Source organism: Ochotona princeps, chromosome 19 (assembly GCF_030435755.1).
Source record: "Ochotona princeps isolate mOchPri1 chromosome 19, mOchPri1.hap1, whole genome shotgun sequence".
NCBI classification, from domain to species: Eukaryota; Metazoa; Chordata; class Mammalia; order Lagomorpha; family Ochotonidae; genus Ochotona; species Ochotona princeps.
The window spans coordinates 381568-408223 of NC_080850.1; the positions used below are offsets into that span (position 1 = coordinate 381568).

The 26656-nt window shown below is 44.2% G+C and overlaps 1 long non-coding RNA gene across 1 annotated transcript in view; it reads left to right on the plus strand.

Annotated features, from left to right (window-relative positions):
• LOC131482685 (uncharacterized) overlaps positions 1-26656 on the plus strand; it is a 45940-nt gene that overhangs the window by 17270 nt on the left and 2014 nt on the right. The window contains exon 2 of the long non-coding RNA XR_009247235.1: positions 6386-6443. This is a non-coding gene — a long non-coding RNA (uncharacterized LOC131482685). The remainder of the gene's footprint in view (positions 1-6385; positions 6444-26656) is intronic.

Genomic DNA, 26656 nt, shown 5'->3' on the forward strand with positions numbered 1-26656 from the left:
CTCCTCCTAAGGGTCTGGGGCAGTTTTCTTGTTGCTGACACCAGAGCAGCACAGACTCCAGCAGTTAGAACAAACAGCCTTGTTTTCCTCCGAGTTTTGCTGCAAGGTTGAGGGGCAGGATGTGGTGCTGGCGTTGTGCTTGGCAGAGGCCTGGGGTGGCACAGCGACCTTGTAGACAAGCTCTTTGAAAAAATCCTTTGTCAGTTTAAGTGTTGATCTCTTTGATCCTCCATCCCTAAAGGTGACTAAATCTGAGTACCCTCTGCTAATTGATGTTTGTGATTTCTTAAACTGATATTTTTAAGTGATATGGTAAATAGATCTTTAAAAAGTCTTTATTTCTTTTCTTTCTTTCTTGTTTTAATCTTTTATTTGTTTATGTTCAAGTGAGAGTTCAAGTAAGAGAAAGGCCCAGGCCCCTTGACCTACTGGCTAAAGGCCTCGCCTTGAGCGACCTGGGATCCCATATGGGCGCCGCTTCTAATCCTTTCAGCCCTGCTTCCCATCCAGCTCCGTGCCTGTGGCCTGGGAAAGTAGTTATGGTCAGCCCAAGGCCTTGGGACCCTACTCTCCCATGGGAGACCCAGAAGAGCCCCTGGCTCCTAACTTCTGATTGGCACAGTGCCGGCAGTTGCAGCCACTTGCAGTGAATCAGCGGACAGCAGATATTTCTGTCTGTCCTACTCTCTCTATATATCTGTCTTTGCAATAAAAATAAATGAATGTTAAAAAAAAAAAAGACACAGAGATCTTCTACCCACTTTTTCACTACACAGGTGGCTAAAATGACCAGTGCTGCACCAAGCTGAGACCAGTCCAGGGGCCTGCAGCTTCCTCCAGGGCTTGCATGTGGGTGATCAGGGCCCAGGCACTTGGATGATCTTCCACTGCTTTTCCCAGGAGATGAACAGAGAGCTGGGCTGAAAGTGGAACAGGTGATTCCATATGGGATGCAGGTGTTGCAGTTGGCAGCTTTACACATTATACCACAATGCTGGCCTTTGCTTCATTTTTTGATATGATGACAGTACCTCTGTTGCTTTTCATTTCTCATGTTCAAATTCATTGCAATTGTTTTGAATGTAGGACAATATCATGTCAACAGAGTGGGGATAAATTCTGATGGTGTATGAAGTTGGATAGGGTAGAATGTTTGCAGTCTAACATTTCCTCCATGTACATTATTTTGTGCTTCTGTAGGATTTGATTTGACTTTATCTTCTTCATGAAGTGTTAACTGAGATCTCTAAGAACATTGCTAAGTAGCAGTTACCACTGAATGAGTAGTTACACTGTTGTATTAACTAATACTCATTACTGTCAGTCGGTGTGTATTTTCCTTTGTTCTTCTATGAGATTTTCCTTCATATAATGTGATGCTGTATTTAGAATTAGTGGGAAGAAGCATGTGGTCCTCAAAATTGTGTGTGAAAAGCTGCACCAAACATCCATGCCATTTTTTTTAAAGATTTATTTTATTACAAAGTCAGATATACAGAGAGGAGAGACAGAGAGGAAGATCTTCCCATCCGATGATTCACTCCCCATGTGAGCTGCAACGGCTGGTGCTGTGTCAATCCAAAGCTGGTAACCTGGAACCTCTTCTGGGTCTCCCACGTGGCTGCAGGGTCCCAAAGTCTTGGGCCGTCCTCGACTGCTCTCCCAGGCCACAAGCAGGGAGCTGGATGGGAAGTGGAGCTACTTGGATTAGAACCGGTGCCCATGTGGGATCCCAGCATGTTCAAAGCGAGGACTTTAGCCCCTAGGCCATGCCACCACCGGACCCCCGTGGTGGATTTGTGCACGCAGGTATAATGGAATCAGGCATGGTGCTTGCATTCAAACCAGGCACTCTCGCGTTTCTTGGTTCCAAGCAGAAACTTCACCACTGTGATCAACTCCAATAGGTTTTAGAAGGTAAAAATAGCTAAAAATTGGTGGTGGTGATGTTCATAATTGAAAAATAATGAGTTCAATTTGTAAATTTTCTGGTGAGTTCTTAGGTGTTTGTTTTTTTTTTTTAATTTACTTTTATTATATTGTTGACAATCTTGACATAGTTGATTAAGGTAAAAAAGTTCAGGGGCTATAGGGAAGTGGGTAACACTATTATGTCCATATTGTTTCCTTCTTGTATGTGAGGTGAAGGAGGATATTGAGGGAGAAGCCCCACCCAGTTTCCCACCCACCCCAAGTCCCGGATGTTGGGCATACTCTGAGATACTTGCTCAAGTGTTTTTTTTTCTTTTCTTTCTATTTGTTTATTTTTTATTGTATTGTTGACAATCTTTACACAGTTAATTACGGTTTAAAAAGGTTCAGGGGCTATAGGGAAATGGGTAACACTATTATGTCCATTTTGTTTCCTTCATGTATCTTAACTATAGGGGGATATTGAGAGAGAAGCCCCACCCAGTTTCCCACACACCCCAAGTCCCGGATGTGGGGCATACTCTGAGATACTTGCTCAAGTGTTTTTAATAGTTCACCAGTTATGAATTGCTGCCAGTTTTGCCACTCCCAGCTTGGTGAGGTTGTTGAAGAATCCACTGATTGGCATAGTCCATCATGGAGTCTTCATTTGCCAGTATTTCGCTGCCAACATAGAGCTGAGGTGGTTGATTGACCTGTTCTGTCTTCTGTTTTTTCTTGGCTAGGGTTCTAAGTCCCACAGTTCAATTGGGGAGATCTCCAAAGAAACTTTGAGGTATTCCCAGACCAGATTCTTGTATGTTCTAGCAAGCACAGGGCCCAGCACAGTCCATCACCATGATCAGCTGGTGGTTGCAATTGCTGGGTTGCTTCTGTTTTTGGTCCCGATTTCCACTGGAACCAATGGGTGTTGCAGTCCAGCCTGCTTCTGCCCAGCACATACTCGGCCCTCACATCAACCAATGCAGCCTAGTTGGAGCGACCCACAATAACCCCCACCAGGCCCACCCCCTACCCTGGTTTGCTAGTATGTATAGCAGACTAGTCCAGTCTGTCCCACATCCCATTTGGTTCCTGTACTTGTCAATGGGTGTTAAAACTTAGTTCTATCTAACTAAGTCAACTATCCAGCCCTCACAGATGTTGTTGAGTGCCTCTCTGTCTAGCCACCCCAGCCCCCGTCCTAGTTTTCGTGCTCTGCAGTGGGAGTAGTGACCCGAGAGGGAGGAACCCACTATTTCCCTCCCGGGTCTCTCTCACTTCTGGATTATGCACTCTATAGGTGGTTCTGTTGTTTGACTTGAGAGAATTAGCCCCCCCAGTGCCAGCTTCTGCCAGCTGATGCTGTGGTTAAGCCCAAACAACTCTCACCCACTCTGATTTATGCTTGCACCAGTAGGAACAGTCAGCCCAGCCTGACTTTTCCCTGATTTAGTCCAAATGAGGCGCACCGGTGTTGTAGCCCTGCCTAGCCTATTCTGTCCACATCCCAACCCACACTCTCCAGTGGGGGTACCTGTCTGGTGAGGGGACCAGCCCTTTAAACCCCCCCCCCCCACTGGCTCTGCCACTCCCTTCCTGGTTCTCACGCATGTTGGTTGGGTGCTGCAATCACATCCAGTACAGGCAACCTCACCCTGGCATTCCTCATTGTGCACTGGTATTTGGCGCAACCAAACCTGGCTCAACCCACACTCTGTTCTGGTGTTCGGGTTTGCCTGTGGATGACATGAACTGATTCAGCCTGGTCTGCCCCCGACCCATGCCAAATGTATGCCAGTGGGAAACTTTCCATAGCTTGTTCTGGGCTGTTTCTTATCATGCTTCTTGCGCTTACCTGCAGGGACTGTGTCCTGCGATAGGAGTTGCCCAGGCTCCTCCATCAGAACCCCTCCCAATGCCAGATTTTGTTCATACCAGGGGGTCCATGAGCCAGCCCTACTCAGTTCACCTCCTGTCCTAGCAGGAACAGTGGCTTTTCTTGGCTGGCCTTCAACCCATTCTGGTTCTTGTTGGATGTTTTAGCCCAGCCATGGATTGTCCATACCCACATACGGCTCACACATGGCTCAGAAGGGAGTTGAGACCCAGCCTAGTCAGTCCCACATCTACCCTGGTTCTCCAGGACACCAGACAATGTTAGGGTCTGACCTGGCCTGGTGCATCCTGTCCCAGTCCACACTAGTGCCACGGGAGACTACAATTATTTCCTAGTTAGAACATAGCCCCCATTCCAGCACATGCGCCCCTTGGTAGGAACCTCAGCCCAGTTAGGGTCTCCCCTTAGCTCCCCAGCTGGGCCTGTTCCTGGCTGTAGATCACGCACCTGCCAGTGTTTGCTCTGACTCAGCTTGGCACAGTCCCTCACTTGTCCTGGCCTCTGCCTTAGACACTGCGGCTTAGCGTCCTTAACTCACGTAGACCAGAAGGTACAAGATCCTAGCTCGGCATGACCTGTGTTCCATCGTGGCTTCTAGTTTCACTTGTAGGCTAAGGTTTGCTCAGTCCTGCCCAGTACACCCCGTTCCATTACCAATTGACACATTAGCCAACTGTTGGAGCTACTTTGTCCAGCTTGTCCAACCTCCAGGTCTGTACTACATGTTCATCAGTGGGAGCTATGACTCGCCAAGGGAGTTTCCCAAGTTTCTCCACTTAATCCACTCCCAGACCCAGTTCTCATACATGCCAATGGGTTTTATTCCAGTGTCCGGCGCAGTCTGGCCTTCCATTTGGCCTTATATGAGCTGGTGAATGTTGCAGCCCAGCCCACCCCACACCCTATTCAGGATGCACATTCGGGTGCTGCTGCCTTGACAAGTCCAGACTGTTGCGGGTTCCTTTACCTGTGATTGATGGCAGGCTCCTTCGTCACACCCAGCTTAGTCTAAAACTACCCAAACTCTTGGGCTTACCAGTGGGGCTAGAATTTCCACAGGGCGTGACCCACACATCTTGTACAGAATCTACCTCCAGCTATGGTTCTCGAGTGCTAGTTAATGTTATGGCCCTGCCTAATGTGACCAGTCTCCTGATCCATCATCATGTCAGGTCAAAGGATATCCTGCTGGACAAGCCCCAAGGCTTAGCTTTTTCATGAACTGGTGTTCACCAACCAGTATTGTTAAGTGATTACAAGTTCTTCAAAGGAAGAGTTATTGCCATTGGGAATCTTTAGGTTTGACTCAGATCCCAGAAGCACAGTGGGATCAACCTGGAGCTACCTAAGCAGAGGTTCTGATAACAGCACCAAATGGTGCCCTGGCCACCAGGGCACAGTTCACCAAGTGCACATGGTGGCTGGATTTGGGATCTGAGCAGGGCACCCCATCCTGGAGCCCACCAATAGCCTCCCAGCTGCTGGAAGTTTAAACCTCCAGGATCAAAGTTGCGCCCCTCCCCAATCCCATTCACCACCCAATGCGAGGGGGTAGGTTGGCCCTGGACCTATCCAGTCACGGAGACCTTCTCCCTTGGCGTACTCATCCCGAAGGAAGCAGCCCCAAACCCAGGCAGGCCCGGGGACAGCTCACCGCTTGCACATGGTGGCTGGAGTCAGGATCCGAGCAGGACACCCCATCCTGGAGCCCACCAACAGCCTCCTGGCTGCTGGAAGTTTAAACCTCCAGGCCCAGAGTTCTTAGGTGTTTTTTAACACATAAAAGGATGCAATAAATCATTTCAGAATCTCCAAGTTTATTTTACTATGTCAAACTCCAATCCACATTAGATGTGATTTTCCTGTATGGGTATTTTGCATTTGAATATAAATGTAACCATGAGGTAGGGTCACACATCAGTGACATAAATTACAGTGATTGTTTCAGCTCTAGAGTTTTTGGGGAAAGGGAATATTAGTGTGCTTGATAAAACTTTTCATTGGAAAGTCAGATTTACAGTAGCAGAGACAGAAAGATCTTCCATCTGCTGCCTCACTCCCCAGGTCACCACAGTGGCCAGAACTGAGCCAAAATGAAGCCAGGAGCCAGGAGGTTCTTGTGAGTCTCCCCAACGGGTGCAGTCTCACAAGGTATTGTTCTGTCCTTGACTTCTTTCACAAGCGACAAGCCAGGTGCTTGATGGGAAATATAGTAGCCAGGATATACACCAGCATCCATATGGGATCCCTGTATGTGCAAGGTGAGGAATTTAGTCACTAGGCTACAGTGCCAGTCCCAGTAATATTATTTTTAAATAAATAATAATCGTTTCATTGACCTAGCAATTACTTGACTTTAATCACTGCCGATTTTTTGAATTATCGTTACTGTTTCAAAGATGCTATCTTGGCATTTGTAAGGCACTATTCTTGCACAGGGAAGCTGACGGCTTTTATTTTCCAGCCACTGTGTCTGCCTCCAAGTTGATGTTGCTTAGCACAGTGGGAACCACTGAAGAGGCTAGGAACAATCAAGACCAATGCATAACTCCCTGTCTCCACCTTCTCTTGCAGGTGTAGCCCTGCAGCCTGCTACATGCTTCCCAGGCTGGAGAACACCAACACACCTTCAGTAAGTTGTTTATTTACTTCTCAGCTGGCTTTACCTTGTATTTGAGGCGTATGATGATAGTTTTTAAGCAAAAATGAAAAAAAAATGTAAAAGAACAAAGGTAAAATTATGATAACTAAAGATTGGAACTGTCAAGGCTGATTGACACTTCCTCTCCAGGTTTTCTGTTTTATATGTATCTACATTTTCAAAGACTTATTTTTAAAAATAGATTTATTTTTATTGCAAAGTCAGATATACAGAGAGTAAGAAAGTCAGAGAGGAAGATCTTTTGTCCAATGATTCACTCCCCAAGTGACTGAAATGGCCCGTGCTTGCAAAATGAAGCCAGGAGCCCAAATATTCTTCTGGGTTTCCCACATGGATGCAGGGTCCCAAGACTTTGGACTGTCCTCGACTGCTTTCCCAGGCCACAAGCAGGGAGCTGGATGGGAAGTGGAACTGCTGGGCTCAGAACTGGTGCCCATATGCAATCCTGGCAACTTCAACGTGAGGACATAAGCCGCTAGATGACTGCAATTTGCCCTGTCTGAGATATATTTACATTAAGTTGACAGTAGTATTAAAATGAATAAAACAGTATAAGGGTGTGTCAGTGTGGTGGGGTGAATGCATGTAATTACAGTTCACCTCATTCTTTTTTTTTTTTTTTTTTTTTTTTTTTTTAATTTTATTTTTATTTTATTTTAAATTCATTAATTACATTGTATTATGTGACACAGTTTCATAGGTACTGGGATTCTCCCCACCCCTCCCCAAACCCTCCCACCATGGTGGATTCCTCCACCTTGTTGCATAACCACAGTTCAAGTTCAGTTGAGATTCCCCCATTGCAAGCATATACCAAACATAGAGTCCAGCATCTTATTGTCCAGATAAGTTCAACGGCTTCTTAGGTATACACTCTCTGGTCTGAAGACAGAGCCAGCAGACTATCATCCCGATCAATTAAAAGCTCCAACATACCATCAGCAAAAATTTACATCACCATGGAATTAATTGACATAGTAACGAGTAACCAATATGGTAAAAGTAAATGCGATTTCTTATCCACCTTCTGTGACCCCCTCATTGACATTTCAATTTAGGTTTATACACAACATATAACATTCATAACATAACTTGTTATACATAACATCGTGTCATCTTAAATTAAGGCAAACATGTGGTATTTAACCTTTTGGGATTGGCTCATTTCCCTTAGCATTATGGTTTCCAGTTTGCCCCATTTGGCCACAAAGAACTGCATTTTGTTTTGTTTAATAGCTGAGTAGTATTCCATGGAGTAGATGAACCATAGCTTTCTTATCCAATCCTCTGTTGATGGGCATTTTGGCTGCTTCCATGTCTTTGCAATTACTGATTGTGCTGCTATGAGCATAGGAGTGCATGTTGGTTTCTCATAAAACAAGTGTTCTGGATATATTCCTAGGAGTGCTATTGCCAGGTCATACGGTATGTTGTATTTGAGTTGTTTGAATGTTCTCCATACTGATTTCCATAGAGGCTGTACCAGCCTGCAGCCCCACCAGCAGTGGAGTAGGGTTCCCTTTTCCCCGCAACCTCGCCAACAAGTGTTGTTGGTGCTTTTATTCATGTGGGCCAGTCTTACTGGCGTTAGGTGGTACCTCATTGATGTTTTAATTTGGATTTCCCTTATTGCCAGGGAACTTGAGCATTTTTTCATATGTTTATTTGCCATTTGGGTTTGTTCCTTTGTGAAGTGTTTGCCTATTTCTCGTGCCCATTTCTTGAGTGGCTTGTTTGTTTTGACATTTTGGTTGTTTTGTAGCTCTTTGTATATTCTGGAGATCAGCCCTCTATCACCTAAGTCATGTGTAAAGATCTTCTCCCATTCTGTGGGTTGCCTTTTTACTTTGTTGATTGTTTCTCTAGCTGTACAGAAGCTTCTTAGTTTGATGAGGTCCCAATTGTTTATTTTGGTCTTGATTTCTACTGCATTTGGAGTCTTTTTTAGGAAGTGAGGGCCTACCCCTAAGTGTTCCAGTGTGTTTCCAACATTTTCTTCCAAAAGTTTGAAGGTTTCTGGATGTAGGTTTAAATCTTTTATCCATTTGGATTTGATCTTAGTATATGGTGAGATATGTGGGTCTATCTTTTTGTTTCTGCAGGCTATCAACCAGTTGTCCCAACAGCATTTATTGAACAGACCTTCCCATTTGCCTGGGTTGTCGTTTGTCTTTTTGTCAAAGATTATTTGGCTGTATTTCTGTGGGTTCCCATCTGGTGTTTCTATTCTGCTCCATTGATCTTCTTCTCTATTTTTGTGCCAGTACCAGGCTGTTTTGATAACCACTGCCCTATAGTATGTCCAGAGGTCCGGAACTGTGATTCCCCCTGCTAACTTCCTGTTCTTGAGAATGGTTCTAGCTATTCGTGGTTTTTTGTGTTTCCAGATGAACCTTTGAATCATTGTTTCCAGGTCTGTGAAGAATGTTTTGGGCAATTTGATTGGGATTGCGTTGAATGTATATATTGCTTTTGGCAGTATAGACATTTTAATGATATTGATTTTACCTATCCAGGAGCATGGGATGTTACTCCATCTTTCTAGATCTTGTTCAATTTCTTTTTTAAGTAGTTTGTAGTTTTCCTCGAATAGGTCTCCTACATTTTTGGTTAGGTTAATTCCCAGATACTTCATGCTTTCCTTTGTTACTTTGAATGGTATCTTGCTGGTTAGATCTTTTTCCAACTTGGGGCTGTTAGCATACACTATGGCTGTTGATTTTTGTTCATTAATTTTGTACCCTGCCACTCTACCGAACTCTCGTATAAGTTCTAGTAGTCTCTGTGTTGAGCCTTTTGGCTCTTCCATATAAAGAATCATGTCATCTGCATATAGTGAAAGCTTGACTTCTTCATTTCCCATTTGGATTCCTTTGATTTCTTTTTCTTGTCTTATGGCCTCAGTGAGTACCTCTAGAACTATGTTGAATAGCAGCGGAGAAAGCGGACATCCCTGTCTTGTTCCAGATCTCAGTGGGAAGGGTTCCAGTTTTTCTCCATTCAGTATGATGCTGGCATTGGGTTTTTCATATATTGCTTTGATTATGTTGTGGATTTTTCCATCTATGCCTACCTTGGTTAGGGTCTTTAGCAGGAAGTTGTGCTGAATTTTGTCGAAAGCTTTTTCTGCATCTATTGATACTATCATGTGATTCTTGTTTTTCAGTTTTTGGATGTGGTGTATCACATTTATGGATTTGCGAATGTTGAACCATCCCTGCATTCCAGGGATGAATCCTACTTGATCTGGATGAATGATCTGTCTGATGTGTTTTTGAATTCTGTTGGCTAGGATTTTGTTGAGAATCTTAGCATCAATGTTCATCAAAGAGATAGGTCTGTAGTTTTCTTTCTCTGTAGGATCTCTGCCCGGTTTTGGGATTAAGGTAATGTTGGCTTCATAGAATGAGTTTGGAAGGGTTGCTTCCTTTTCTATTGTTTTGAAGAGTTTGTAGAGGATTGGAGTTAGTTCTGTTCGGAATGTTTTGTAGAATTCTGTAGTGAAGCCGTCTGGGCCTGGGCTTTTCTTTGTTGGGAGGTCTTTAATCACTGATTCAATCTCTGCTTCAGTTATGGGTTTGTTCAGGTTGATTGTTGCCTCTGGGCTAAGTTTTGGCAGGTTGTGTGAGTCTAAGAACTTTTCCATTTCTTGGTGGTCTTCTGATTTGTTGGAGTACAGTGCTTTGTAGTAATTTCTGATTATGTTTTTAATGGTTGTAATGTCTGTTGTTATGTTGCCTTTTTCATCTTTGATGCTGTTAATTCTTGCTTTCTCTTGTTTTTTCTTTGTCAGTCGGGCCAGCGGGGTGTCTATTTTGTTTATCTTTTCAAAAAACCAGCTTTTTGATTCGTTGATTTTGTGTATGGTTTTTTTTATTTCTATCTGGTTGATTTCCTCCCTTGTTTTGATGATTTCTTGTTTCCTGTTGTGTGTGGGGCTCATCTGCTGCTGCTTTTCCAATTCCTGGAGGTGTGTGGTTAGTTCCTGTATTTGGCGACTCTCTTGGGCCTTGACATGAGCTCCAATTGCGATGAGTTTACCCCGTAGCACTGCTTTGGCAGTGTCCCACAAGTTTTGGAATGTTGTGTCAGAGTTTTCATTGGTTTCCATAAATTTTTTGATCTCATCTTTAATTTCTTCCCTGACCCATTGTTCGTTTAATAGCATATTGTTCAGCCTCCAAGAGTTTCTATATTTCCTGGGACATTTTGAATTGCTGATTTCCAGTTTCATTCCGTGGTGGTCTGAGAGGGTACATGGTATGATTCCTATCTTTTTGAAGTTATTTAGATTTGCTTTGTGTCCTATCATGTGGTCGATCCTAGAGAAGGTGCCATGCACTGCTGAAAAAAATGTATAATCTGTGGTCTTAGGATAAAAAATTCTATAAATGTCTACCAAGTCTAGTTGTTCTAATGTTTGTACGAGCTCTGTTGTTTCTTTGTTGAGTTTTTGTTTTGTTGATCTGTCTATAGTTGTTAGTGGGGTGTTAAGATCACCCACTATTATTGTGTGTGTATCTATGTCTCCCCTTAAGTCTGTAAGTAGTTGCTTCACGAAGCTAGGCGCATTGGAATTAGGTGCATATATGTTCACGATTGTAATTACTTCTTGATGGATCAGTCCCTTCACCAATATATAATGTCCTTCTCTGTCCTTTTTGATGTCTGTCAGCTTGAAGTCTAGGTCATCTGAGATTAGAACAGCTACGCCAGCCTTTTTTTCTCGTCCATTGGCATGAAATGTCTTTTTCCATCCTTTCACTTTAAATTTCTTACAGGATTTTCTGGTTAGATGTGTCTCTTGTAGACAACATATAGTTGGGTGCTGTTTGATGATCCATTCCGTTAATCTATGCCTTTTGATTGGTGAGTTTAAGCCATTTGTGTTTAGAGATAATATTGAAAGGAATTGGTTTTGGGCTGCCATGAGTGTAAGTATGCAAGTGTGTATTTGCGACTATTAGAGTTCTTGATTGGTTGACTTTTCTTGTATGGATTTTAGTGGGGAGGTCTTCCCATTTGCCATCTTTGATTTTGGTTTGTATTTTTTCTTTCTGGGTTTAGCACCTTCCTGAGGAGATTTTCCAGAGCTGGTTTCGTGTTGATGTATTCTTCGAGTTTCTCTTTACTGTTGAAGTATTTGATTTCATTCTCAAATATAAATGAGAGCTTTGCTGGGTACATTATTCTTGGTTGGCAGTTGTTTTGTTTCAGGATTTGATAGGTTTTACCCCATTCTCTCCTTGCTTGGAGCGTTTCTTCTGATAGGTCGGCTGTGATCCTGATTTCCCTTCCCCTGAAAGTAATCTTATCCTTTTTTCTTACTTGTCTTAGAATGGTTTCCTTGTATTCACTTGAAGGTAGCTTGAGGACCACATGTCTGGGAGACCATTTGTTTGGGTCGTATCTCCTGGGGGTTCTTTGCCCTTCCTGGATTTGTGCTGGATTTATATTTCCAATATTCTGGAAGTTCTCCTGTATTATCTCATTGAGCACCCGTTGCAAGCCTGTCTCCTTTTCCACTCCTTCGGGAAGGCCTATTATTCTAATATTTGATTTTTTGAGGTTGTCTTTCATTTCCTGTATGGACCTATTGGCTTTCTCTAGATTTGTCTCACTTTTAAGTAAGTAAATTGTTCTTGTTTTTAGGAATTAAAATAAAACACTATACTTTATACTCTGTAGATAGGGGACTGTTTAATTTCTTCTTTTTTATATTATTTTTATTTTTGGTGATTTCTACATTGTTGTTTAGGGTGGTTGGTCAAGGCTACAGGAAGTTAGGTTAGATCACCATTTCCACATTTTCTTTTTTTTTTTCCTCCCTGTATCTGGGGGAAGGGAGGTGATAAAGGGAGAAGCCACATCCAGTCTCCCAACCATTCCACAATCCCTGATGTGGGGCATGCTCTGAGAGTCGTGCTCCTGAGGTTTTGATAGTTCAACAGTTCTGAATTGCTGCTGGTCTCGCAATTCCAAGCACAATGAAATCTGCCAGAATCCACTGGTTGATACGATTCATCTTAGAGTCTCTGCTTGCCCACGTATTCACCTCCAGCACTTGTCTGGGGTAGTTCATTGGTTTGTTCTGTTTTTCATGCTCTGTTATGGCAACAAGTGTGTCCTCTGCATGCTCCAATGCATTGGCATATCCTCCATGTGCACCTGAATATGCTGTTTACTGCTACATTGAAGCCACTGAGGAGGCCTGGCTCTAACAAATACCCTCCATGGTCAGTCCATTGAATGTGCAGTTCTCTCCATGGTTGGAGTTCTGAATCCAGTGATTCAGTTGGGGTGATCCCCAAAGAAACTTGATCTGATGCGAAGACCTGATTCTTGTGTGTGCATGCCAATAGAGGGTCCAGCACATTCCACCACCCCAATCAGCTTAAGCACATGTTGGTGGTTGATACTGCTTGATCAGATCTGTCTCCAGCCCTCTCTTCTATACATACCAATGAGTGTTGCAGTCTATCAGAGAGGTGCTCACTGTTTCCCTCATGGGCTCTCTCCCATTCCTGGATCTTGCACTCTCCAGGAGTTTCTGCAGTTTAGCTTGGAAGAATTTGCCCCACCCCCTCTGCCAGTGCCATCTTTCGCTCGGTGATGCTATGGCAAAGCCCATCCAACCCAACCCTCATCCCCTCTGGTTTATGCACACACCAGTAGGTACAGTCTGCCCACCTTGGATTTTCCCTGTTCCACTAAACATGCAGGCCAACAGATGTTATAGCCCTGCCTGGACTGATCTGCCCAAATACCAGCTCTCACATTCACAACTGGGAGTAGTGGCTCAGCAGGGATTATCCCTGCAGCCCTCCTGCTGGGTTTGCCTGCTTTCCCATGGGTCTCACAAGTAACGGTTATGTCCTGTGGCTCAATCTGGCATAGCATAGCTCACCTTGGCATTTGCCATTGAGTGCTACAGCATGGCCCGGACCAGCTTGCCCCCAGTTCAAGCTCGCATATGTGGGAGCTATGCCTAGCCAGTCCAACCAACCACCATCCCACCCCTAATGTGAATTGTGTGGTGTTGTGGCCCAGTTCGGCATGATCCACATACCATTCTGGTTCTCAGATTTGCCAGTGGGTGATATGAACTGCCTAGCCTGGTTTGCTCCAGACCTGAGCCAAAGGTATGCCCTTGGGTACCATAACCTGGCCTGGTCTAGGCTGTTCCCTCTTGTGATTCTTGCTCTCACCTGCAGGGACTGTGTCCCAACAGAGGAATTGCACAAGTTCCTCCCAATGCCAGATCAGTGGGTCCATGGTCCAGCCCTACTTTGTCCATCTCCTGTCTTAGCAGGAACAGTGGCCTTTCCTGATTTTCCTTCAACCCATTCTGTTTTTTCTTGTTGGATATTACAGCCCAGCCCAGGATGGTCCACATCCAGACACAGCTCATACATTACTCAGCAGGGAGAGATGTAGCCTAGTCCATCCTTGTTCTCGGCACAGGAAATTAATACTGACTCTGGCAGCGTACTGGTCAAAATAGGTCCATGTGGCACCCAAACCTAAAGTCCAACAGGTTCTGACAAGATCAGCACCAACAACAACCTAATTATATAGGACACCTGGAGTCTCTCTAGTCCTGGGACCTGCTCCAACCGGAAGCAGGAGAAAGGCTACAGAGACAACAATGCAGCCTCAGCACGGTATCATAGGAGGTGGAGAGTGGTGAGACAAGAGCTGGGGCTGTGGAGACCACGGTGGAAATCTGACATAACAACCCAGACCTGGAACTTGCTGGAGGTTGTGACACAAGTGGCTGCAAGGAAAAAGTTGTGTGCCAACCGCATTAAGTAAAATCGCATTGTGGACCTGTGGGTGACAAAGCTTAGAAACCTGCCCCAAGGAATTCAAGACTCTGCTAACCAGAAGTACAATGAACAAGAGCAAAAGAAGAGACAAAGGCACAATTAATATTACTGAAGACTCCCCTGCAAAGGAGCAAAACCTTATGCCAACCTCAGAGTTAAGTGAGGAAGACATCGAGAAAATGGGGCACACAGAATCCATAAGACTCATTTTAAAGATTCTGATCAACAATGAGAAGCTCATGCAAGAGTTCAAAGAATTTAAGGAAGCAATAAAGCAAATCAAGGCTGGTATATCAGAAATTAAGAACACAGTAGAGCAAATTAAGAGTACAGAAGAGAGTATCCATAATAGAATGAAGACAGCAGAAGAAAGAATCTCAGAATTGGACGGTATTTCCTGTCATCAGGGGGAAGCAAACAAAAAGCTGGAAGCAGAGCTGGATCAGGCCAAAAAAAGTATTCAAGAATTGAAAGACACGGGCCTGGCGGTGTGGCCTAGTGGCTAGGGTCCTTGCCTTGAACGTTCCAGGATCCCATATGGTCACCGGTTCTAGTGCCGGCAGCTCCACTTCCTCTCTATCTCTCCTCTCTGTATATCTGACTTTGTAATAAAAATAAAATAAATCTTTAAAAAAAAAAAGAATTGAAAGACATTGTTAAGAGGCCAAATATAAGAGTGATGGGAGTCCCAGAAGGTGCAGAAAAAGAAGCTGAGTTTGCAAATGTATTTAATGCAATAATAAAGGAAAGTTTCCCTAATCTGGAGAAATAATTGGGAAACAAGTTCCAGGAGGGGCACAGAACTCCCAATAGGCTTGATCAAAAGTGATCTTCACCACGACATATGATCATCAAGCTCTCTTCAATTGAACATAAGGAAAAAAATGCTTAAATGTGCACGTGAAAAAGTCAATTGACATATAAAGGAATGCCAATTAAGCTCACAGGCGATCTCTCACATTAAACTCTATGGGCAAGAAGAGAATGGAGTAATGTATTCCAGATTCTAAAAGAAAAAAAATTGTCAGCCTAGGATAACATATACAGCAAAGCTTTCTTTTGTCTTTGAAAATGAAATAAAATTCTTCCACAGTAAAGAAAAGCTAAAAGAATTTGCCTCTTCCAAACCTGCCCTACAAATGATACTTCAAGAGGTTCTCTTGACAGAAAAGAGGAATAGCACCTACCCAAACCAAAGGCAAATGTGAAGAACATCCCAATAAAATGACTACAGAAGACTAAACCAATGAACAACCCATTCCTAAAATGACAGGATCAAAGTAACACCCATGTATATTAAACTCTGAATGTAAATGGCTTAAGCTCAATCAAATGTCATAGATTAGTACACTGGATTAAAAAACAAAACTCATCTGCTTATTGTCTGGAGGAGACTCACTTCAACAAAGATCAGCGCAAACTATATCACATGAGTTTTGTTGTTTTCTGTTGTTTTCATCTCTTTAAAACACTTCCTTCTGATTAAATCACTCAATGACTCGTAGATCATGAAGTAGCATCATTTTCTTCAAGAAGGTTCTTGATTTTCATTTCTTCAGCTACATGTTAGTCATTTAATAGCATGTTATTCAACTTCTTCATGTTGTTAATTTCTTTTTTCTTCCAGATGTTGATTTTGTTTTGTGGCTCTTCATTTAAGGGAATGTATAGTAGCTGTGTAATGGAGACTGTCATATTTAGTAACATGTCCTTTAACTTCAGGCATTGTAAATTTCTATTTTTCCTTTTATTGTTGATTTTGTATCATAATTTTTCATTTAAGGGGATGTTTAGCAGCTGTGTAATGGAAACAGTCATATTAGTAACATGTCATTTAACTTCATGGCATTGTAAATTTCTTCTTTCTATTGTTGATTTCGAATCATGAGTTTTCATTTAAGGAGATGTACAGTAGCTGCGAAATTGAGACTAACATTCAGATGTGAGGATATAGTGTGGTATGCGTTTCTACTTCCAGACAAAGATGAACTTACAATGAAACTTGTTTACTATATCTTGACAATAGGATTCTGGACTCTCTGCCAGTGTCTATGCCCGCAGTGATGGACATATGACTGAGTATGAAGAACTATATGTTAGTAATGATATAGAGGAATGGGGGAGGGGAGGAAACAGGGGAGGGGATAAGGGAATATGAAACTGTACTATAAAATAATAACAATAATAATATAATGTATTACAAAAATAAAAAAGAGTCTGAAAAATCAACGGAAAGGTAAAAACTGGTAAATTGAGAATGAGAATAAAGTGTATAAGATGATGGAAAAAAAAAATAAGCTTTGTTCTCATAAGCACCAGTGGGTCCTGAAGTCTAACTCTGTCTGGCACACATTAGACCTAGTTCACACTTGTGCCAAAAGAGACTGCAGCCATGTCCAAACCATTTAACAGCCCCTACTCTGGCCCTCACTCTTACCAGTAGGAACCACAACCTAGTTGGAGTATACCCTTAGCTCCCCAGCTAGGCCTGTTCCCAGCCATAGACCTTGCTTTTGCCAGTGGTTTCTATGACACAGCTTGCCCGTTGTTGCAGTTAACCAAGACAGAAATGAGCTCACTCCCAGCTCAGCGCATGCTCAGCCCTTTCCCTTGCCATTTCCCCGTTACGCAAAATGGCACCCAGTTCAGCTCTAGGGGGCTGACTGGGCTGTGAAATCCACTCTGTTCTCGCATTACCCATCTGAGATCTGCTGCTCTGTCTCTGCTCCTGGTCAAATCAAACGGACCAGCAGGATGGACAGTTCTTTGGGTTCACCACCCAATCTCCCAGTGAAAGTCCCTTCCCACCTGGTTGCTGTTGGAATCCGGCTGCTGTGGAATTCAGATCGCCGTGCTGGAGTATCAGTCTCTGCAACAACAAACTGCTGTGCCCGCTGCTTTCCTGTGTTGGTCAGTCTACAGGTACCCCTCTGCTGTTGTTCTGTCCTTACCTATTTCCTGAAATATGTCCTCTCTGCTTCATCCTGATTAAATGTTTTTCCGTCTGTATAAATGTGTAGTTGCCCTTTTCCGCCATCTTGATTCTCTCTGGTGGGACTTACATTTCCACAGGTTTAGACCCACATATCCCCCACAGAATCTACCCCTGGACCTGTTTCTCCCTTGCACTAATGTCATTGCCCTGACTAATATGACCCATCCCTGTTCTGACATTCATAAGGAAGTGGGATCTAGCCTTGTCAGACAGATCCCCAGCCCTAACTTTTGCATGGACTAGCATGTGGTGGTCAGCAATATTCCTTACTAAGAATCCCTACTCAGGACTCCCATATGGGCTGGTGTATCAGTCTGACCCATACAGTGCTTCTGGTCTCTCCCCTCCAAACCACCATGTCTCAGTCCCCTCATTTTCCTGCAAGTGCAGTTGCCCTGTCACTGGGAATTCCTCAGGATTCATTTTTTACCTACACGTACAGTGGTCTTATTCATGAATGTCCTTAGGTAACAATGCCACACCCCAAGACTCTAAAGCTCACCTCTGGATGAAGCCAGCAGGTAAAGCCTGGTGCTGGTTGGTGCTCTGGCTGCCCACAGTTCCAGGATTCACTCAGCACTTGGCGTCAATGGCTGTTGCTAGTGCTCCAGGTATTGAGTCTGAGCTGAGTTAGGTACCCCCAGCAGCTGCCATGCTGCTGGCAGCTCCATTAACACAGCCCCAAATCTTTCCCACAGATTTTTAAAAATTTATTCATTAATTACATTGTATTATGTGACACAGTTTCATAGGTACCCCTCCCCAAACCCTCCCCCAATGGTGGATTCCTCCATCTTGATGCATAACCAGAGCTCAAGTTCAGTTGGGATTCCCTCATTGCAAGCATATACCTTACATAAAGTCCAGCATCCTATTGTCCAGTCAAGTTCAATGGCTTCTTAGGGAGGCCCTCTCTGGTCTGAAGGCAGAGCCAGCAGAGTATCATCCCGATCAACTAGAAGCTCCAGCACACCATCAGCAACAATCCAGGTATGATGAGCCTGGTGCAGAGTCCATTGATTGACATAGTCCATCATAGAGTCTCCCCTTGTACAGTATTTTGCTGCCAACATATAGCTGAGGTGGTTGATTGATCTACTCCAGCTTCCATCTTTTCTTGGTTAATATTCTGATTCCTCCATTTTGATTGAGGGAATCCCCAAAGAAACTTTGAGGTGTTCCCAGACCAGGTTCCTACATGTACTAGCAAGCACAGTGCCCACCACAGTCCATCATCCCAATCAGCTGGTGTTTGCAACTGCAGGTTGGTTCTATTCTCAGCCCTGACCTCCACCAGAACCAATGAGTATTGCAGTCCATCCTGGCTCTGCCCATCACACACTCGGCCCTCACCTAAACCAGTGGGAGGTGTGCTGGTTGGGTGCTGCGTTCCTAGCTGGCACAGGCAGCCTCACCTTGACATTTTGTGTTGTGTACTATTTTTGTCACAACTGAACCTGGCCAGACTCCCACCCAGCTCCAGCGCTCGGAGCTGCCAGTGGATGATGCAAGTTGACTCAGCCTGGTCCGCCCCCAGCCCGAGCCATATGTATGCATGTGGGACACTTTCCATAGCCTCTTCTGGGTTGTTTACCTTCATGCTTCCTGTGTTTATTTGTAGGGTCAGTGTGCTGTCAGAGGAACTGTTCAGGTTCCTCCATCAGACCCCCTCCTGGTGTCAGGTTTCGTGCATACCAGCAGGTCCATGGGCCAGCACCGCTCATTTCATCTCTTGCCCCAACAGGAGCAGGGGCCTTTCTTAACTGCTCTTCAATCCATTCTGGTTCCTGCTCCTGGAAGTTTCAGCCCAGCTATGGCTCGACCATACCCACATATAGCTCATATATGGCTTAGTTGGGGTTGAAACTTAGCTGAGAAAATTTGGAAACAATAGTCTCATCCACTTTCCCCTAATTCTCGATCTTACCTAGCTTAATCTGTATCCACATGTGCATGCATGCTCCCTTCTCAGCTGTGTAAACATAAAAATAAAATTTAAAAAAGAATGATAAGAAATGAATTACTTTAGGCCCGGCGGCGTGCCCTAGCAGCTAAAGTCCTCGCCTTGAAAGCCCCGGGATCCCATATGGGCGCCGGCTTTCCAATAATAATAAAACTGTGTCACATAATACAATGTAATTAATGAATTTAAAATAAAATTTAAAAAAAATTAAAAAAAAAAAAAAGAAAAAGAAACCTAGCTGAGTCTGTCCCACATCTACCCTGGTCCTCCAGAGCACCAAACTGTGCTGCGGTCCCACCTGGCATGGTGCGTCAAGCCCCAGTCCACACTTGTGCCAAGGGAGAGTACAACTGTGACGCGACCAGAACTCAGCCCCTTCCAGCTCCTTCGCCCCTTAAGTGGGAAACTCCACCCAACCAGGACCTCCCCCTTGCTCCCTCACCAGGCCTGTTCCCAGCCAGTGTTAAGCATGCCAGTGGTTGCTCTGGGTCAGCTTAGCCCATCTTATTGCCTGTTGTGCCTCCTGCCTTGTTTCCACTGGCCCTCCTAAGCCATCCAGTGGGGTCAGAATTCCCATGGGGTTTGGACCACACATCCCCGACACATTCTATCTCCGGGTATGGTTCTCAAATGCCAGTCAGTGTCATGGTCCTGCCTACTGTGACCCCTATGCTGATCCCTCCTCCTGTTAGACAATGGGGACATCCTGTTGGACAAGCCCGGTATTTTGGCTCTTGAATAAACTGGTGTTCGGTAATCTGCATTATAAAGTGATTACAGGTTCTTCAGAGGAAGATTTACTGCCATTGAGAACCTTTCAGACTGATACATGTCCCCAGAGCTCTGTGGGTTCAGCATGGAGCTACTTAAGCAGCATATCAAAGAACCAAAATTCCAGAACTCCCCGGCTGGGTGGCCAGCAGGAGGTGCCTGGCGCCAAATGGCGCACTGCACCCCTGGGAGCCGCTCACCATGTGTAAGTACGTGGTAGCAGGCGTGTGTGTTCCAGGCTTGAGATGCAGCCATCCTGAGGTCCCCCAGGCAGCCGGGTGGCTGCCTGGAGGTTGAATTCCTCAGGCCCCAGTCTAGCCCCTTCTGGCTCCTCCCCTGCTCCAGCCACATGGTGAGTTGTGGGAAGGTCCAGACCCGCTACACAGAGCCCCGGGACTCACCACAAAAGAGGGTAGCCAACAGGGTTCTGGCAAATCTGGCAGCTGCTCATCACGTGTACATACGCGGTGGCAGGTGTGGTTGTTCCAGGATGGAGACGTGGCCATCCTGAGACCCCCCGGGAAGCCTTCAAAAAAAAAAAGAAAGAAAGAATATGCAACTATGCTGACACACTGGTATTGTTAATACATATTTGGCATTAACCAGGCCCAGGATGCCCACCAGCTCTTAGCTACTTTTCTCCCACCTGTGTAACACTGACCTAGGTACAATGCGAACAAGGCAGCTGCCTAGAGCTGGGGTGTTGGTGTCTAATATCTTCTAAATAGATCATTTTAGTGTGAGGGATGATTCTGAATTTTAAAAAAATCCAGTGAATTTTGATCAACATGTACTTGAATATCATCACTGTGTATAGTGTTGTATTTAAGTATATGTACAGCATCAGCTGAGTAAACCAGGTGCAGAGGCTTTCCACGTTTTTTTGTTTTGTTTTAGTTTTATTTTACACCACACACAGTCCTCCATTCCCGGTGCCTTATCATTGTGAACTGTAGTCATCAGGCACTGGTATGGAACACTGGATCTCATTGGCAATAGGAAGTATAGTTGCAAATAGGTGTGTGCTTTGGTTGCCATAAAAATATGCTGCAGAATGTGTGTCTTCAATCACAATAATTCATTTCTTATTCTTTTTTTTAAATTTTATTTTTATCATGTTTACACAGTTGAGAAGGGAGCATGCATGCACATGTGGATACTGATTAAGCTAGGAAAGATCGAGAATTAGGGCAAAGTGGATGAAACCATTGTTTCCAAATTTTGTTCTTCCTGTGTTTGGGGGATGGTGGGGAGAAGGAGAAACGCCACTCCCCAGAATCCCCACAATGGAACTCTGGGATATGGAGTGGTCATCTTATTTTCCAATTCCCCACTGTGGAGCATGATCTGAGGGTTCTGTTCAATTGGTTTCCATAAGAAATCCTTTCAAGGTCGATTGGTTGACATTCCGACTAGAGTTTCCATTCAGCCAGGTATTTACTCTCCACACTTGCCTGGGGTAGTTGTCCAATCTTTTCTACCCTCCTTCATCTGCAGGCTCCAACAGACTGTCCTATCCCCTATGTGCATCTGAACATATTCATTCAGCAAATGAGGAGGCCCAGTTCTGACACACAAACTCCAAAGACAATGCACAGATTCCACATTTGTCCAAATTTGTGGAGTTCTGTGTCCATTGGATCAGTGGTCAGTATCCCTGAAGAAACTCTCTAAGGTGATCATAGACTTGTGTTTCTACTTGCCAGTATGGGGTCAGCTCAGTCTATCATCCACATCAGCCTATGCACACTGGTGGTTGCAGTTGCTGGATAAGTTTGTCTCCAGTCCCATCTCTTATGCAAACCAGTGGATGCTGTGGTGGAGCTCACCCATGCCCATCCCACATTCAGCTCTCATGTACACCCGTTGGGAACTGCGTCCCAATCAAAGTGACACCCTATAACCCATACTAGGTCTGCCCTCACCATGGTTCCTTTGCTTGTTGTTTTGAGCAGCAGACTGCTCTTTGCTGCAGCCTGGACCAGTGTGTCCTGTTCCCAATCCCAGTATTCATGAATGTCAGAGGGTTCCATGGTCATGTGTAGCTCAGCTCTTTACAACTCTCAGCTCTTGAGCCAGCCTTCAGAAATTACAGTTCCACAGGTTGAGCCCTCATATTCCCCACAGGATCTGCACCCAGACCTAGTTCTTACGCATGCCTGTTGGTATCATGGCCCAGCTTAACATTATCTGCCCCTTCTATGAAACTCATTGGTAGTAGTGTAATCTTTCCCTGCCAGAATGTCCCCCAGCCTTACTTTAAGTGTGCCCTGGTGGGTGGTGGTAGTCCATGTTAACCATCCCAGTTCAGGTCTCCCATGTGGGCATGTGTACTCATCTGACCCAGACATTTCCTCAGTTATAGCTTCCAAACCACTAGGTGTTAGCCCCCTCATTTACCTGCAGGTAACGTGGCTTTTATCATTCAGAAGACATTCTTCAGCTGCAGCATACCACTTCAGTGGTCCTGCCTCCCACGCATCCTCTTACCCCTTCTCCTGAACAATCCACAATTCCTACTCCTGGAATCAAGCAACCCAGCCTAGCTGCTTGAAGGCAGCTTCAGACATCCTGGCCTTTGCTGAGAGCATAAACGTGAGCTTGTACCCAGTGTCATCTCTTGGCTGGTGGTGGGAAAGGCATAGCCCAGCATGGCTACTTAAAGGCAGCTGTGCCATTCTGGCCTGGGCTAAGTGTCAAACTGGATCCTAGAGCACACTGGCCAACTTTGTCTGACATGAGTGGAACAGCATGGTCTGGTTGCTTAAAGGCAGCTTGATCCATCCTGGCCTTGGCTTGTGCTCCAAAGGAACTCTAGTCCCACTGGCTGCTTTTGTCTGGTTGGTAGAAGGACAGAACAGTGCCTGGCTGCTTGAAGGCAGCTTGAGCTATCCTTGCCTGGGCTGTTTTAATGAAGGACATTGCAATGGATATAAAGTGGTATATCATAGTGGTTGTCATTTTCCAATGCACATGGCAGGACAAAATCACTGTCTCTAAGGATCAACTCTTTTTTTGAAAGAGATTTATTTATTTTATTACAAAGTCAGATTTACAGAAAGGAGGAGAGACAGAGAGGAAGATCTTCCATCTGATGATTCACTCCCCAAGTGAGCCACAACGGGCCACTGCTACGCCGATCCGAAGCTGGGAACCAGGAACCTCTTCTGGGTTTCCCACACAGGAGCAGGGTCCCATGGCATTGTGCTGTCCTCGACTGCTTTCCCATGCCACAAGCAGGGAGCTAGTTGTGAAGTGGAATTGTCGGGATTAGAACCTTTGCCCGTATGAGATCCCAGCACGTTCAAGGTGAGGACTTTAGCTGCTAGGCCACGCCACCAGGCACTAGGATCAACTCTTAACATAAATTGCCTAAAGCCATCAGTCAAAAGACATAGATTAAAACATTGGATCAACAAATGGGACCCAATTATCTGTTGACTACAGGAGACACATCTAACCAGAAAATATGCTAAGAAACTGAAACTGAAGGGATAGAAAAAGATGTTTCACGCCAGTGGATGAGAAAAAAAGGTTGGTGTAGTGGTCCTGATTTCAGATGATACAGACTTCAATGTGACAAACATCAAAAAGGACACAGAAGTTCATTTGCTATTGTTGAAAGGAATGATCCATCAGAAAGTGATTACCATCCTTAATATGTATGCCCCAAATTCAGATGCACTCAGCTATGTGAAGCAATTACTTATAGACTTATAGGGAGATACAGATGAACATACAATAATCATGTGATATGTGAACACCCATTAACACCAATAGACAGATCAACAAGACAGAAGCTCAGCAGAGAAACTACAGAGCTCACACAAACAGTGGAACAATTGGACTTAGTACACATTTATAGAACCTTTCATTCTAGCACTGCAGGTTATACATTTCTTTTCAGCAGTGCATGGCCCTTTCTCCAGGATAGACCACATGATAGGACACAAAGCAAATATAAATAACTTCAAAAATACTGGAATCATACCATGCACCTTCTCGGACCACCATGGAATGAAATTGGAAATCAAGAATTCAAAATGTCCCAGGAAACATGTAAACTCTTGGAGGTTAAACAATATGCTATTAAACAAAGCATGGATTAAAGAAATTAAAGATGAGATAAAAGAATCTATGGCAACCAGTGGAAAGTTAGAGACAACATTCCAAAACTTGTGGGACACCACTAAAGCAGTGTTATGTGGTAAGCTCATTGCAATTGGTACTCATGTCAAGGCCCAAGAAAGACACCAAATACTGGAATTAAGCACACACCTCCAGGAAATGGAAAAGCAGCAGCAAAATAACCCCACAAACAATAGGAAACAAGAAATTACCAAAACAAGGGAGGAGATAAACCAAATAGAAATAAAAAAACTACACAAAATCAATGAATCAAAAAGATGGTTTCTTGAGAAGATTGATAAAATAGACACCCCACTGGCCTGAGTGACAAAGAAAAAAAAAAAAAAAACAAGAGAAAGTGAGAATTAGCAGCATCAAAGATGAAAAAGGCAACATAACAACAGACACTGCAACCACTAAGAAAATAATTAGAAATTACTACAAGGAACTGTATTCTAACAAATCAGAAAACCACCAGGAAATGGAAAGTTTCCCAGACTTCCACCACTTACAAAGGCTTACCTCAGAGGCAACAGAAGACCTGAACAAACCCATAACCAAAGCAGAGATATAGTCATTGATTAAGATCTCCCAGCAAAGAGCTAACCCAAATCCTCTACAAGCTCTTCAAAAAAATAGAAAAGGAAGCAACCCTTCCAAACTCATTGTTTGAAGCGAACATGACTTTAATCCCAAAACCAGATAGAGAATTAATAGAGAAGGAAAACCACAAACTGATCTCCTGATGAACGTTGATGCTAAGATTCTCAACAAAACGCTAGCCAATAGAATTCAGAAAAGCATCAGATAGATCATTCATCCAGACCAAGTAGGATTCATCCTGGGAATGCAGGGATGTTTCAACATATGGAAATTCACAAATGTGATACACCACATCCAAAAACTGAAGAACAAAAATCATAAAATAGTATCAATAGATGCAGAAAAAAACTTCGACAAAATCCAACACCACTTTATGTTAAAAACCCTAAGCAAGGTAGTGGTTTTTACAGGGAGGTGCTGGGGGAATCCCAGAGCCTATGAAACTGTGTCACATAATGCAACACAATTAAAAGAAAAACTTGAATTTCCACTGAATAACAAATTGATGAGTAGAAAAAAAACAAGAAAACTGTGATCACATACAAAATAAATAACAGGGAAAAAGGGAAGATTGAAAAGAAGCATCATGGTGTTTAAATGATATATATCAGTTACAATAGCTCTGTTTTAATTGGTTTTTTTTTAATTTTATTGTATTTTGACAATCTTTACACAATTAATTACGGTAAGAAGGTTCAGGGGCTATAGGGAAGTGGGTAAGACTATTATGTCCATATTGTTTCCTTCTTGTATCTGAGGTAAAGGGGGATATTGTGGTAGAAGCCCCACCTAATTTCCCACACACCCCACATCCCAGATGTGGGGCATGCTATGAGATACTTGTTCAAGTGGTTTTAATAGTTCTCCAGTTATGAAGCGCTGCTAGTTTCACCACTCCGAACACAATGAGGTTGTTGAAGAATCCTCTAATTGACATAGTCCATCATAGAGTCTTCATTTGCCCAGTATTTCATTGCCATAATATAGCTGAGGTAGTTGATTGACTTTTTTTTCTTCTGTCTTTTCTTGGCTAGGGTTCTGAGTCCAGCAGTTCGATTGGGGAGATCCCCACAGAAACTTTGAGGTATTCCCAGACCAGATTCTTGTCTGTTCTAGCAAGCACAGGGTCCGGAACAGTCCATCACCCCAATCAGCTGGTGGTTGCAATTGCTGTGTTGGTTCTGTTTTTGGTCCCGAGTTGCACTGGAACCAATGGGTGTTGCAGTCCAGCCTGGTTCTGCCCAGCACATACTCGGCCCTCACATCAACTAGTGGGACCCAAAAAACCCCCCACCAGGCCTGCCCTCTTCCCTGGTTTGCCAGTATGTATAGCAGACTAGTCCAGTCTGTCCTACATCCCATTTGGCTCTCATACTTGTCAATGAATATTAAAGCTTAGGTCCATCTAGCCAGCTCAACTGTCCAGTCCCCATCTTAGTTTTCAAGCCCTCCCATCAGAGCAGTAACTCAAGAGGGAGGAGCCCACTATTTCCCTCCGGATCTCAATCCCCGTTTATGCACTCTTTGGGTGCTTCTGTGGTTTGACTTGACAGAATTAGCCCCCCAGTGCCAGCTTCTGCCAGCTGATGCTGCGGATAAGCACAAACAACCCTCACCCACTGTGATTGTAGTTTGCACTAGTAGAAATAATCAGCCCAGCCTGGCTTTTCCCTGATCTAGTCCACATGAGGCCCCCAGGTGTTGTAGCCCTGCCTTGTCTGGTCTGCCCCCATCTCCGCTTACACTCTCCAGTGGGAGTAGCTGTCCAGCAAGGGGACTCCTCCATATTCCCCCTGCTGGTTCTTCCCCCTCCCTGCCTGGTTCTCACGTGTGCTGGTTGGGATCTGTGGTCACATCCAGTACAGGCAACCTCACCTTGGCATTCCTCATTGTG